This window comes from Electrophorus electricus, chromosome 12 (genome assembly GCF_041902795.1).
Source record: "Electrophorus electricus isolate QZ-2024a chromosome 12, ASM4190279v1, whole genome shotgun sequence".
In the NCBI taxonomy this organism is placed as follows: domain Eukaryota; kingdom Metazoa; phylum Chordata; class Actinopteri; order Gymnotiformes; family Gymnotidae; genus Electrophorus; species Electrophorus electricus.
The window spans coordinates 3,262,501-3,277,500 of record NC_137508.1 but is presented as its reverse complement, the minus strand read 5'-3'; the positions used below and the strand labels follow the sequence as shown (position 1 = coordinate 3,277,500).

General features: G+C 50.0%; 1 protein-coding gene across 5 annotated transcripts in view; it reads left to right on the top strand.

Annotated features, from left to right (window-relative positions):
* Positions 1-15,000, top strand: part of ndst2a (N-deacetylase/N-sulfotransferase (heparan glucosaminyl) 2a) — a 75,371-nt gene that overhangs the window by 17,076 nt on the left and 43,295 nt on the right. The window contains exon 2 of one of the 5 annotated variants that reach the window (XM_035531384.2): positions 13,906-14,261. The exons of 2 other annotated variants lie outside the window; for them this stretch is intronic. The gene's annotated coding sequence lies outside the window, so the exon portion shown is untranslated. Of the gene's footprint in view, positions 1-2,650; positions 2,788-13,905; positions 14,262-14,286; positions 14,306-15,000 lie in introns of those variants that run through there. 2 more of the 5 variants (XM_081725131.1, XM_081725130.1) reach the window with 2 other exon arrangements.

Genomic DNA, 15,000 nt, shown 5'->3' with positions numbered 1-15,000 from the left:
TGCATACAGCAGCATTCCAGCAGAGCCTGCCCAGACACGCCAGAGCTGCTGCCGGCCTGAAGAGCGAGTGACTGCAGACTGAGGCATTCAGACATCCTGGCACGTGCCAGCTACCTGCGTATGCAGACAGTGGACGTTGCTGTTAGCTAAATCAAAGTGCCTGAGCTGTGACTGTCACGTTGATGGGGTAAAAAAAAAAAAAAAAAAACCTCATCAGGTTGAATTGATGATGCACATCAAAGCAGTGGTTAACACGTCTGCAAGAATATGCGAGAAGCTCAGTCACCTTGACTCAGTGTCTTGCTCAGTGATGATGTTTGTAGCTTGGGTATCTCTTAACATTTTTGCTTTTGTTAGAGTTGATATAACTTTTTTTTAAGATACTGGTATCCCTAAGATTGTAACTTTCAGATTGTGAGTACGTGGGTAAGTACGTGCACAATGCACCAGCTTAAAACACCAGACCGAGACGCCGGACCGCCCAGCCTGAGCTCTGAGGTCGTTAACTGCACTGCGTGACTGAAGGTCAGGTTTGATTAGGTCCAGTCTTGCCACATTGTGGTGCAGGAGTGTGTGGTGGTTGTAGTCCACAGGGGTTCATCCGTGGTTTGGGTTTTTTTACGCTGTGGCTCTGTGCCCAGTCTTTCCCCACATATATCTGCTGCCCAAGCCTTGTCCTGTCACCATGACCACACAGGCGCTGTCACTATGACGACGGGCCTATAAATTCTGCACTTGCAGAGGTTTGCTTCCAGCAGAAGCTTTATGGTTCTGTTTGCGGAAACATCCCCGGGATGCCGGGTTTCTGTTTCCAAGGCCGCGGGCAGCTTTCACAAGCGCAGACTGCAGGAAGCTGGTGACGCTGCGTTTAATGAGCACAGCGAGGGCGAGCGCGGCCGAGTGTCTTGCACGGCTCGCTCCCTCTCTGGGGGAGGGCATGCTTTACCCTCCCACAGCCCTCCTGTCTCTTGCAGTTTTCCTTTTCCTCTATGCCCATTCCCAGGCCTGTTGACTCCCCTGTGCATGGGGGGGGGGCTATGAATATATGATCATCTCTGAGCTCCTACTCACTGTTGCATGGAACACTGCGTCGCCTCTGTGTGGCTTTACGCTCTGATCTCTGATCAGTCTCTGGCTATAACAGATCTGTAAATGTGACACGTCGTTTTATTTTCTAATCCACCTGCTATCTCTCTCTCTCTTTTTTTCCCCCTTCACCTTTCAACCAATAAGGGAGGGGGTGTTCACTTTTTTTTTTTCTCTCTGTGCACAGGTGCATGTGCGATTGTCTGTCTGCCATGCTGTCTGCCCCCCATGCTCGACACGCTGACCTGACTCTTGATCGCCCAGTCCTCTTACCCTAGCCTTTAGACTACAGTTCCACACACACCCAGGCCGTGCCTGGAAATTCTCCCAAATTACGGCGGCGTGCCGAAACACTAGCCCACGTGGGAAAATGACAACGGGAAATGAGCAGAAGGATTTCATTGACTTGGGGATTTGCAAGAACAGAGAGGGTGACGGCAAGAGGCAGATGGAGAGACACGCTTCCCTGCGTGAGACGTAATTCACGAGCCAGCAGGTGAGAGTAGACCAACTCCTCTGATGGATGCTAAGGTCCCTGTATGCAAGCCTGCCTCTGTGGAGCAGGAGATTTCAACACGCGTTGGCATGAAAAGAGCTAATAATTTATGGCTTTTGCCATGTGGTCAGTTGATTAAAGTCGAGGGGACTCTAAAGATGTCATGTCCATGGCCAGGTTCCCCGTTGTGGAGAGTCTTTTGTTCTTCTGCCAGCCAGTCTTGAGGATCTTTAGAAATACCAGGATACTCACGTCAAGGTTTTGGACCACACGCTGATGCAGTTGTGAGCGTATGTCCAGAACGGAGAAGAGATGCGGAAGCGGCCCTAAATCCGGGACGTTGGTGCGTGAGCCTTGCATGCCGATGTGCGGAGCTTCGTACCTTCCCTGTTGATCTGGCGCTCCAGCCAAACGGATGTTTACAAATTGACATGTCCTAAAATGAACACGAGACTGTGCTGTCTGAACTGTGGAACTTGGGTCACGCCAGCACAGCGAAGGGTTCCTGTTGGTTGGACACTTTCCTGGAAGAGGTGTGTGTGGTTGTTGGGTTTAATAATGCTGCCCCTCACTTCTTTTTGTGCTCATTCGCTCTGTGCTTTGTCGACCCTCCCTGTTCCCTCTCTCTGTTTCCGTTATTCTTTTACGTTTGGCAGACGCCCTCGTCCAGAGTGACGTGCAGAAGTGCCGTGTAAACTCTACCAAATATATATCCTCATGTGACCGTATGTAGGTCAGTGTTAAGAATCCTAACACGTTAGCGCCCGAGCTCCAGTGGAAAAGTCTGTATTTGAGTGTTTAGTGACTCTGTGAAGAGGCGAGTCTTCACTTGAAGGCAGTAACTCAGCTGTCTGTATAGAAGTTCATCCCACCACTTGGGTACCGGGACGGAGAAGAGTCTTGACGCGTGTCGTCTCTGTGTCTTGAGCAACAGTGGCTCAGACTAAGAGCACACCAGGAGCTCAGAGGCAGCGTGGTGCAGAACGGGGTTAGATTTTGGTTCCTTTAGGTGCGTGGGAGCTGGTTGGGGTGGAGGGGTGGCGGGAGCCCAGTGTGGAGATGGCAAAGCACTGAACGGGCACCTGACGGACTTCCACGGAGAGAAGCGGTCGGATTCCCCTGACGACGTAGAGGGGGGACCTACACGGCCAACTCACGTTCGTGGCGTGAGACAACGGTCGGAGGTTCTCCAGACATTCCCCAAGGTTGTATGCTTCTTTTTCTATCCTAAATATCAGAGACTCTGATGCATGTTTCCACACAAACATCACAAATTCCCCAGTAAACTCGAACATCCACAGTCTCCCAGTGCAGGGGTTGGACCATGTATGTGCCTGCTCCTTCTGTCTCCTCTTTAAAGGTAGCTGCTGGATATTCCTCATTACACAGGAACTCCAGAATAATCACCTGTCTTAAAACGTCCTCCGTCATGCCATCGCAACAAACATTCGTACGCGTGTTCCAGCTTTTTCGTAACGTTTAAGTTGTATCTGTACAGTTGTATGTGCTTGAATCCGGGTCACGTTGATGTCCATTACTCAGACAAGGGGAAGTGTGGGAATGGCCCTCCTGTTATGGGAAGGAGAGCGCAGATTTAGTACCACTGCACATAAGTCAAGTAATCAGTTGAGTCATGACAGTGCAGGATGTGCTTCCTTCCTCTTTCACTCTGTTTGTGTGTGAGAACATGCACTCGCTCAAGTGCACCCAGTCAGTCGGATGGTTCAGTTTCTCAGTAAAGATTGTAGTGATTATGTGGTGCTACAGCAACCGTGTTAACATCATGAGACATGTGTGTTCATCCATTTAGAACTCTCTCTCTCTCTCGCTCTCTGAGTCTGGCTTGCCTAAACCATGACGTCCACTGCCCCATCCATGCTGGTTTTCACAACGTACCCCAAAGGTGAAATATAAACTATTACAAATCATTGTTAAGCAAATGATCAAATAAATAAATCCTCCCATCTGAAAGCAGATGGACCCCAGACCTCATTTCGAGCCCCTTGGTCTGTACGGCAAACTGTTCTGCCGATGGCAGCTTCTGACATTGCCATGTTTCTTTATTAGCGAGCTACATGGTTTTGGTTCAGTCTGCTGGCAAAAGGAACCAAAAAAACAGTCCACTTGTAACATGTTGGCTGATGGTAACGTCATCTCTGACATCACAAGCCGAGCTCATACACAGCACCTTCCCAGTCATACTAATAATCTCCTTTATTGGAAAAAAGGTGGTTTTTAGCCCAGTGATGCCAGATTTGGCCCGAATGCCATTCATAACCAACACACTAAAAAAAAGGAGCAATCCAAGTGGTTACTGGGTTGAGTGCAAAGGGACTTTAAAGACGGTTCACTGCACTCCCCAGCTTAGCTGGTGAGGATGACTCTGCTTCTCAGTGTTATTTCCTCCCATTTCCTCTCCAGTTTAGCTGAGAATATGCTGTTTTGTGGTGTTTCCTCTGTGGTTTAGCTGTAAGTGCGCTGTTGTGTGGTGGTGTTTCCTCCCTAGTTTGGCTGCTGTGTGGCGGTGTTTCCTCTCTGCTGTGTGTCGGTGTGATCACAGAGCAGATGGCGCTGAGCAGGCAGATTTGGGGAGTAAATATTTGTCTCCGTCCGTGTCTGAGGAGTGTTCTGGACGAGGGAGAGAGTGCGGTATGTGAGATCTGGGCATGAGTTTGTGGCGAAGGTTGTTTTGCTTCTGTCCTTCAGACATCTGCAGTGATATGTTGAGGCTCTTTGTAAACCAAATGCGTTTGCCAGCAGCCCTGAGAAACGACCCTGTGCGCTGCACATGCTGTCGCGGTGACCTTTTGATCCCAGCTGTTACGGTGTTGTGGTGGGTGAGCCGCCCTGAGCACAGCCAGCTTGCACTGAGGGTGGCGTGTGTGTGTGTGTGTGTGTGTGTGTGTGTGTGTGTGTGTGTGTGTGTGTGTGTGTGTGTGTGTGTGTGTGTGTGTGTGTGTGTGTGTGTGTGTGTGTGTGTGTGGTGGCATACGTCTAATTCCTAACATGCATGCCTATGGATGTTTTGGGTGAAGGAGGATCTGTACGGTCATGTAGTCTCTCTTCATTTAAAGTATCCCCAGCTATGTTGTACTCCATCTTTTTAACTATTTCTAAGTCTCTCTCTCGTTCTCTCTCTTTTGAATGGCTCTACTCGCGCTACCCATCCAAAGAATGCATCAGCAGCCTGTCCATTAAGAGTAAGGGCTGTGGAAGACGAATTTCGAGCTGCGGAGTATACTGAAGTGCCCCGGGTGCTTGGTGCGAGAGATGCCTCCCTGTGTGCTAAACTCGGACTTCCCTGGAGTCTGCTCGTGTATGGGTCACAAGCCGTTTGGTTGTTTTGGGCCACACGTCTGCGAACGTGTGGTGGTCTGCTCAAAGGCCATGACGTGCCTTGCTCAGTGAAGCCCTGATGTCTTGGCGCCTTTGCCGATCTCGAGCTCCCGTGAAGGCAGCGCTTGCCACTCGAAGCTGTTCTTCCCCGATCACGTTTGAGTAGAAAGCCGTGCGGTGAAGACATCAATGCCATGCTGGTCTCTGACTGACGGTGCCAGCGCCTGCATACAGTACATATATACACGGAATAAACCGTCTAATTAGAAAGAGAAAAGGTATATTTAAAAAAAAAACAAAAAAAAACACCTCTCATTTGCATTACTAGTGTGAAAATAGCCTTTGTTAACAAACAAGACGATGTGTACTGCTGCCAGAAACCAAAACAAAAGCCAAGCCTGAGAGTGTTAACAGATGAGCAGAGATCTGATATCCTCCTGATGTGTTGTGTCTTGCCTGGGTGGAGGGAGGGCAGACGGACAGTCAGAGAGGATTAAATACAATTTAAAATTGTGCAAAACAAACTTGGATTTTGCTCTTTCCTCCATCTCTCCTCTCCTCTTCATTCCTCTGTTCATATCCCGTTCTCTTTCCTTCTTGATTACTTGTCTCTTGCGCGCGCTCTCTCTCTCAGTCCAGCTGTTGCGTTAATAGTTTCCCTGTTGCCTGAAGAGTCTAATAATGAGATTCCCGTTGGAATCGAGGCCTTTGTCCTGTGGGGGACAGTGCCTGTTTAGTGGGTTATTTGTTTATGTGCGTAGGGAGTTCTCAGCGGAGGTCTTCGCTACCTGCCCTCTTCTTCCTCTTCTCCATTACCTCCCCGACCCCCGACCCCTGGCCTCTTTGCCTCACTCTCCGCGGTCTGGGAAGTCGTGGCCCCTGCCGTGCGTCCCCTCGTGTGAACGTGCGGCCTGCGTTAATTGGGCTCTGAGAGGGGACGGGTTGAGGCGGCGCGGGTGGTGCTGTGTACCGGGCTGTGGAGAGCTTGCCTTCCTGGATAAGCCCCGCCTCCTCGTCACAGGCCGCTGCCAGCCCCCGCGCGGCGTTGAGGTTCGGCTTACGCTTCAGAAGGTGAGACGTGCAGAAATCCCCACGCCACCTTCGGTCAGACTGGGTTGCTGATGCGGTGTGGGGCGTACGTAGCTCTCGGGCCCCTGGCACTACGCTGCGTGGGATGTTGCGGTGTCGAACTGCGCGCATAGCACCTGTTGTTGTTGTTGTTGTTGTTGTTGTTGTTGTTGTTGTTTCAGGGAGTGTTCAGTGCGGTGCTCTTGTGTGGAAAGTTTCATTTCCTGTGGAAGATCAGGATGTGCACAGTCCCCTGGCTGGGACGACTGTAGCTGAAGGGGTTGGGGGGGGGTGAGGGGTTAACAAGGTTCCCTCCCGCCAAGCCAGACTGCTCAGCCCGTGCGGAGTGGTGTAGCGCGTCCTAAAGGACAGAAGAACAGAGACAAATTAGCATCACCTCATTGCCATTTATCACTCTGTTCCTGCAGAGTGCTTTCATAAGTGGGACTAATCGCACCCTCATGCCTGTTCACTCTCTCACTCGTGCATGCAGGCGTTTTCTCTCTCTCTCTCTCTCTCTCTCTCTCACACACACACACTCCCCCTGCCCCCTTTCTGCAGCATTATACCATATTTTGGCGATATTTTGCAGAATTTTGTCGGTCACCCCATTGCGCCGTGTCTGTCTTTGTGCTGGGGTCTGTAGCTGGGTGTGTCGGTCCCTCAGCCTCAGAAGAGCTGACCTCATTACACCACATACCTGTGCACAGTCCATCCATCATCTAGATCAGCTGAAGGCTTCACTTCTCCTGTAGGCTGCTTGTAACCCACTTGTTTTTTTTTTCCAGTTTGTTTACTTATTTACGCTTGTATTGGAATTTGATGGTTTCTCTTTTGATAAACTCTTTGCCTGTACAGCACCTTCCAAGCTGGGTGTGGGGGTGGGGGTGGGGGTGGTCCTGCATATATTTGCTTGTTGTGCTGTGTATATGCTATCTCTTTGAGTCTCACTCTTCTGTGTGTTATTACATTTATTGTCCTCCCTTGATCTATGGACCAGCAGCTGTAGCTCCGTTATGCTGCAGCCCTGGTTACTATGGTGGTGGCGGTGCCCACCAGCACTGCCCAGTGCCGGAGGAGCTTTACTGCTGGTGCGGCTCCTGAACACTGGATAGCGTTAATCCTGCCTGTTGGTTAAAGATTTGTGTTTACATTTGAACATGTAATGCAAAAATGCTTGAATATCGAACCTTGATATCACGTGTTGATCCACTCCACAATTAATCCTGCCTTTACAACTAACTCTCATGCATACTAATGAGTTTACACACCAGGTTCATGCAGGAGCAATAATCTCAGATATCAGTGGAGTTTTTTTGCGTTTTCCCCTCAACGACCGTACCTGGTGGTAAACGTTGTACCCCAGTCCCACCAACCCCTCTCTCCCCTTGAGGGGCGTGAGGCCGTCTCTGTCCCAACACACGAGTGTTCAACCCTTTTGTGTTCTCACCACGCGTGAGTGGATGAACCCGAACGTAACGAGAGTCCCTGAGCAAGTTAAGGACGGATTTACAAGCTGCTTGGAGAGAGGCTGTAGATCCGAAAGCTCACGCACCCATCCCCAGGACTCTCCCCAGGACCGTGCCTCTCGGGCCGCTGGTTCCCAACCAGCAGTGGCGCGGCTGCCTGAAAGCCATGAGGGTGGCTCTAGCCGCCGTTCCCAGCTTTCCCCGGTCCAAGCCGTACGGATGAGCACCCATATCCATTTACACTGCACCCGACACGAAGCATCGGCGTGTAGACGGAGTGTGGCGAGTAGCTAGGACCCTTCGCGCTAGTCGTATAATTGAACCGGTGCCGATTTTCTACGGAGCTGCTCAGTCCTGCACTACGACAACATCCACTCGACATCTCTGTACGTGGGGCAGAGAAATAGGGTGGGGTTTACACCCTCCCTCCCCCCCACTATAAGGGTGATGGCCAGAGACCTTATTCCACGATTGATGTGCATTTTTCAGCATGTGTTTTATTTTATATATATTTTTTTGTGCCTGCCAGTGAAATTGGCGAATGAATAATTGATTTGTCCGGGTCCAAGTGTGGGGCCGTGCAGAACGCCGCCTCCCGGGGCTCTCCCTCTCCCGACAATAGCTTCATTTGCAGAAAAACTTTCCCTTGCGCTTCCTCATTTGCATGGCGCTCCCGTGCCGTCTCCCTTACACGGCGCAAGGTGCACAGGGCATGAAATTGCCAAAACACACATTCCAAGGTTGTGGGGAAGACGCCATTACGATGCAGCGCTGCAGCGAAGACATCTCTTTGTGCCTCTGGTGAAGGGGAGGTGGGGTGGTGGAGGAGGTTCTGCGTGCGCTCAGTCAGAATAGGGTTACTTAACACTACAACGTCAGTGTTCACACACTGATAGTGTGCTGTTCTTAGCTCACGAAGCTTCATGACAGGAAAGCTGCCTGTGCTGTCTTAGCACTGTGTGTGCGTGTGCGTGCGCGCGCGCGCTACAGCTGAAATGTAGAAGGGACTCTTCTGGAAAGTGAGCATCATGTGCCTCAGACCTGGATGGGCTGGTGTGAGTGCCATGTGACGGGTATCTCGCTCTGCCTCTGTTATAAGGGCGTGAATACCTGGTGTATTTATAGCGCATTTCATCTGATTAAAAAAATTATCTTTTTTACTATACATAGAAACTGCTTTTTGAATATTTGATGGATTTATCGGCCAGGGTTGGATACACACACATTCCAACTGAGTATATCTTAAATGTGTAATGCCGGAAAATGAAAATTCTAGGGGCCCGGCTAATTACAGCTAGGATGCGAAGTCTCTATTTTAATCCGTGCAAGAAAACGCCAGACTTTGATTGGAAAGACGCTTCTCCCTTTTGTTAAATTAGGGCGCCTGGTGCTGTTTTGGTGGTGTGACACACTTGAGCGATACTGTTGCCGGGAAGTTGAGACCACTTGGACGGGCGCCTTTGTGGGACCCTGCTGGCTGAGCAGTTGTTCATCTCTATGTAGTCCTTAGTCCGCCAGCCTGGTAGAAGTGCGTGTCCACAGCCATGTAACACACATCACACGTCACAATTACTGCAAACGTATGTTGTTCTTAATACAAAGGGGAATAAAAATAGTTTGATTACACTTTATTTTCTAGAATTTATTTTCTACATTTTCTGCCTTGAGCTGGTAATGAATCCTATGGCTGAAATGCCCTGCAGAACTGCACAGCAACTACACACCAACATCAGATATCTAGATTAATGAATAAACAGAGCGCAGATTACATCTGATGTGAAAATGTATTTCAAACACTTGGTTGCACTTTACAAATTCAAAATTGTACTTATTGGCGCATAATACGTCAATTGCTGATGTAGTGTGCATCTCTAGTTTTGAACTGGACCAAGGAGGTGTGTGTGTGTGTGTGTGTGTGTGTGTGTGTGTGTGTGTGTGTGTGTGTGTGCCATCTCCCTGTCCTGAGAAAGGTGAGGCTGTTGTGAATGGTTGTTTGGGAGTAGACTCACCAGGGTAACAGAATGCCCTTATCCTGTTTCATAGGGGACCTTTTTAAGAGTGGAGTGCTCAGTAAAACAAGCCCTCATCCCTCACGAGTGCATGTGCACTCTACCCAGTAGACCTGAGCAGCTTTTTATTCTGGAGATCCATGGCATGGTTTAAAGAGTGGGCGTGTAGCTCCGCCCAGCTGCCCTGGCCCCGCCCTGGTCTCGTGCCTTACTGACGCTCCTGTTTTCTTGCTTGATTCAGCCATGAAATCCATTATTCACCCAAACTGTGTGTGTGTGTGTGTGTGTGTGTGTGTGTGTGTGTGTGTGTGTGTGTGTGTGTGTGTGTGTGTGTGTGTGTGTGTGTGTGTGCATGCGTAAGGTTTTCTTTCGCTCATGGTCACCCACATGCACACCTGCTGCTATTTCTTCTGTGGAGTAGCAAAGAGAGGATGGTGTGAGTGCACTGCTGAGAGAGAGGGGTAGAGCGAGGTGCTGAGGGGGTGGTGGTTTCTTTTTAATTTTTTTCTCACCCCCCGCCTTCCATTTGCATTGTGTTGTGAAGCCTGCTCCTGCCTGGGGAGCGATCCAGGTGAGGAAGGGCTCTCATCACACCCCGCGCTGGCAGGACAAAGCCCCGGAGCAGGGCCGCACACCCTGCGGGGCCCCGCGGCAGCTGTGTCGCTGCGGAGGGGCAGAGAGGTCACGCAACAAGCCGCGCCGGGTTGTTGCTCACGGGTGGATGGGGCCACGGTAGTTGGAGGTGGGGGTGCGTGTGTGTGGAGCGGGGGGGGATGTATTAATTACAGGCTGTAGCGACTTGGCAAACCATGCTGGGATGCTTCTCCCCCTCCCATGGCCCAACTTGCACCCACACTGCCCCACTCCTCACCCCAGGCTGCCTGTAGTCTCCCCTGCTGAGAAGCTACCCATGTTCTTCGGAGGGGGGGGTTGGAGACAGAAATGGAGCATAAGTTGGAGAGTGGGGTTGTACAGACGCTAGAGCATGTTTGAGTGAGGTTAAAGACACACGGGCGGCGTCAGGTGACTGACCGCTACCCGTACAGTGCGATGTGTTGTGCACTGTTGCCTCTAGATGGTCATCAATGCTGTTTGGTCCAGTCACGCACGTGGACACGTTGTGTGTGCGATCAGCCGTGAGGGGGCTTCTCTGGTCGGATGTTCAGTCCAAATTTGACTCAGAAGTGAAATAAGACACGTAGACACAGCATAAGGGTTTTCGGTCACGTCGTAACTTGATCAGTGCGGCAGGCGAACATGTTTTGCTGCGCGGGAAGTAGTTTTGTTGTCTTAACTGTCTAGGGAGCAGGTGGAACATTTGTCATTACCGCCACATTACCATGTGTAGTTTTCTGGAAGGATGGAGCCTAAGAGGAGGTGGGAGTCATTCAGAACTCTGTATGCTCGTTAGAAGGAGCCCGTGCCTTCGGGAAATGCCGCATTCCTTTTGAGCTGCTTGCTTTTTTCGCGCTGGCACAGAACATGCGTCCGTGTCGTTGATCAAGCGGAGTCTGTCTGGAGTGTTGGAGTGTGACTACACGTGGGCAACGGAGGGCGACAGCGAGCTGACTGTTGGTTCTTCGGTGTCAATTTGGTGGATCCCCATCTTAAGTGTGGGTTTGTGTGGAGCATGCCTGTTCTGTAGAGTGGCAGGCGTGCGTGTGGTCTACAGTAGCCTACAGAGTGGAGCTACACCCACCATCTTTGGCACCAGATCTTTCTCCATGCAATGCTGAGGCTCCTCCTTCATCTTCTTGTGTTGCCATCAGTTCCACTTGCCTGAAAGTGGGATGTTGAGGTCCACGCGGCGTAGGAATGCCAGCTCCTCTGTCCCCAGCCCTGCGGACCCCCTCATCACTAGTGCATGGAGGTGCGGTGGATGTGTTGAGCTCAGCGGGGCCGCACACCGGCGTTTCGGGCAGGCCCTCGTATTGCGCAATACAATAAACTCTCTTTGCTAGAAGGGAGAGTTCATTTTAGGTGCGGTAAGCCACATTATTTCACGCAGGAATTGGAAAAGTGCATTTTTATTGCCGCACTCGAATGTAATTTAAACACTGATAATAGTATGACATAATACAAAATAGTTTAATTACGAAGTTATGCGTTCGTTAATGTAGCGCGTTTGCTGAGGGGTGTTGATGGGTTTGATATGATCTGCACCAGCTTGTCTGTGTTGCATACAGACTGATTCAGTGGGGATTCAGTCGCCGTCAACACGCGTGTGTCAAAGTGACTTGTAACGGAGCAAATTTCAGAATGCCATTATAGACATGCAACTGAAGCCCCATACCCCCGCGTCACAAAATCACAAATTTGGATGCTCATAAAATGTGAGCACTTAGCTGGGCTTTTATATGGATGCTGAGTACGATTTACAGTGCAGCTAAATCACTCTTAATATGTCAAGTGCCTTTTGTCCTCCTTGACACGGCGCTGATAGTCAGGCACCCGGATCCACTACAGACAGACCTCTCCTGTTCTACCTCGCGAGATAAAACCCTTAACTGAGCCAGAGACGGAAAAAAATTGTGCAAGCAGTCTTTTTCCTTTGCTTTTTTCCTCTTTTTTTTTAAATCAAGGAGAATGAGATGCAATTACTCTGTCCTTTTGTTAGGCTTCTCACAATCAGCGCTGCAGGCGTTCAGACTGTCACCGTAAAGAGAGGACGTTTCATATTACTTACTCTGCCGCGTGCCATAAAGTAATAAAATCCTGTAGGCTGCCGAGTTGCATTATATGGCCATTATTTAATGAACTAAATGATGGCACAGCTCTGCTGAGGAGGCCTGCCTCTCCTCACATCACAGACTGACTGGCCTCCTGCTGGGGACATATGGATCAGTCCCATGTGGAGCATCAAGAACTGCAGGTGTTTCCAAGCCACTCTGTCATCTGTGCTGCCAGAGAGACTTTATATATACACTTTCCACTAGTGCGTGACAAGACTATTGCATGACATCGGTCTAATTATTACACCTAATTATTGGTGTCGTATTGTGCCTAAGGTTCGCTGAGTACCCTAGAATTGAGGTCACCGTACTGGTCACCGTCGTTCCGTGTTTGGCAGTACAGTGACCCCAATTCTAGGGTACTCAGTGAACCTTAGGCACAATACTACTACAATAATTAGGTGTAATAATTAGCCCTGCTCTTAAGTATAAAGTATGTATCACTATATAAATGTTAACTTTGTAAAATGGTTTGATATCTGTGGATCTGGATCGATTTTGCTCTGAGCCAGTAAACTGCCTTTGAATATTTTCCGAGTAGGTTGCCCCTCAACGATCAAACAGACCATTAGACAGGAGTTACAACCTTTAGTCTGTGTTCTCCCTGACCCTAGCAGTTAGTTTACAGCTATCTACAGACTATAAAACCCATCCGTGCGTCTGAACCCGATCACTCGCAGTAGCGGGTCACGGACGCAGACGGGTTCCCAGGGCGTGTTTCTGTAGACGGATGTTATGTTTGTCTTAGTGTGTGTGGATTTTGTGTTGGTGTCTCTGGCCTTTGTACTAAGCCAGTTTCACTATGGTACCATCATGATCAATGCTCTTAGGATTATTCGGCACATGCTACGTTTGGCGTGGCCCGTGGGTTGATGGACCGCCCGCCCGCTGGCCTGGTTTCCTTCTACCCTGTCCCCGTGTTCCGTTTGCCTCGTCTGCTCCGCCAGGCTTGTGGGAAGTGAGCCGAACGCCGGGGGGAACGCCGTCCCCGTGCCTCGGAGCGAGCTGCAGGCGTGGGCAGGCAGATGCGCGGCGGCGAGCACACGCCGCCGAGGGCACCGTGAGCCTTGTCAGATACATCTCCAATTAAGTAGCCATGGAGGAACCACGCGTGAAATGTTATTACCTCTGGAATATCTTCGTTAACGGCCGACGAGCCGTGCCATGTGAACGATGATGCATTTTGCGGAATCTTCCGGAACGGCGTTAGAGCCGACGGAGCGAGTAAACGGAGCGTCGTGTTTGTCGGCCCTTTACGGAGCTTTAGCTCCTCGGCACCGGTAACATGAGCCAGACGCTCCAGCCCAGGTTTGGCGCAGGGCGCCGTGGGCTGGTTTAGGGCACTTGGGATGCACATGTGACCTCCAGGGACTGGTCTACATCTGGTCTACAGGGACTGTTTGCTTAGGTGAATGAATCTAACAACAAGAGCGGCGTTAATAGCACAGACACTCACCCCCACCTCCCACGTGCATGTGTCTATTTTTTTGTTTGTTTTTTTTCCTCCCCACTTTTTGTGATTTCGTTGCGAGGTGTTGCATGGCTGTTACGCTTTCTCCCAGCTCGCTGAAATGCCCTGTATTGACTGCTGGATTGCCCACAGTGCTAATTGGCTCGCGGTGGCAAAGATCTTCCCGTATTGTTGTTTTCACGCTGCAGACTTCTGCCCTTTTTATGATGGAAGGTGTTGTAAAATCTACGTTTTTCAGCGTCAAGGGAATTTTCCAGTCACTGACCTCCGACACCGCAAACCCATTACGGACAGCTCTGCTGCAGAGACCGTACGTGCAACGCCACATTCCTTCAGCCGCTCGCCGACCTCGCGTTGGCGCGAGAGCGGCAGGGACACGCGGGCGTCGCCACAGTTTGATCGTGTCTCGTGGGGGACACCGTGACCAGGAGGCTCCGTGGACCACGTCAGCGGGACCATTACGAGTGAGGGAATGGACGAGGAGCCACGGCAGAGACATTCAGCTACACGGCTCGGTTACAGTGGAAGGACCACACATGCGGTGCCATGAACACTTCAGCTGGACGGCGGCCCAGCGTAGGACTGGGCGATGTGGTGATGTCTTCGTTACCCTGATAAGTGGAACAGTAACCAACTGCGTAATTTGAAAAAATAAATAATAATACATTTAGTAAGGATCAATGGTGTCACACTGTCAAATTAAAACTGCACAGTAACAAATAAATTACTTGATTTTAGCTCATTATGCCATTTTTAAAAATATATTGATTTATTTTTCATTTGCTAGGTCGAAGAGTTGCTTATTACCTAACTGATAGAATTCAACAGAATGTACGTTCCCAACCTCTAAATGCAGTCAGTTTTTAGGATTTTCTTGTAAATGGTCTTGAAATGAGATGTTGTTTTTTGTTAAAGGGTGTTTGGTTTTTGAGGTTGGCTGATGTGGGCCAATCTCCAGATCGCTTCCCCCTCTCCTAGCTCCTTGTTTTTCTGAATGACTCAGCTTGCTTGCTTTCCACCCACTAGCAACACCCTGCGATTGTCTGTGTGGTTCTTGCTGTCTTCCATGATGCATTTCTTTACTGTCATTCATTCTCTCACTCTCTGATGCTCTCTTTCACTCTGGCTTGCTTCTTTGTGTGTTTTCCTCCACCCATCTCTCTCTCTCTCTCCGTCCCCCCCAGTGTGACAGTATTCTGTTTATTCCTAGTTTGGCCACAGCACTTTATCGTAGTCTCTGCCTCTCCTGGCCCTCATAAGCTCTCGCAGAGACGTATACGGGAATGTGATCACCGTCGGCATGACGTTTACTCTGCTCAAGGCTCAACCTGTG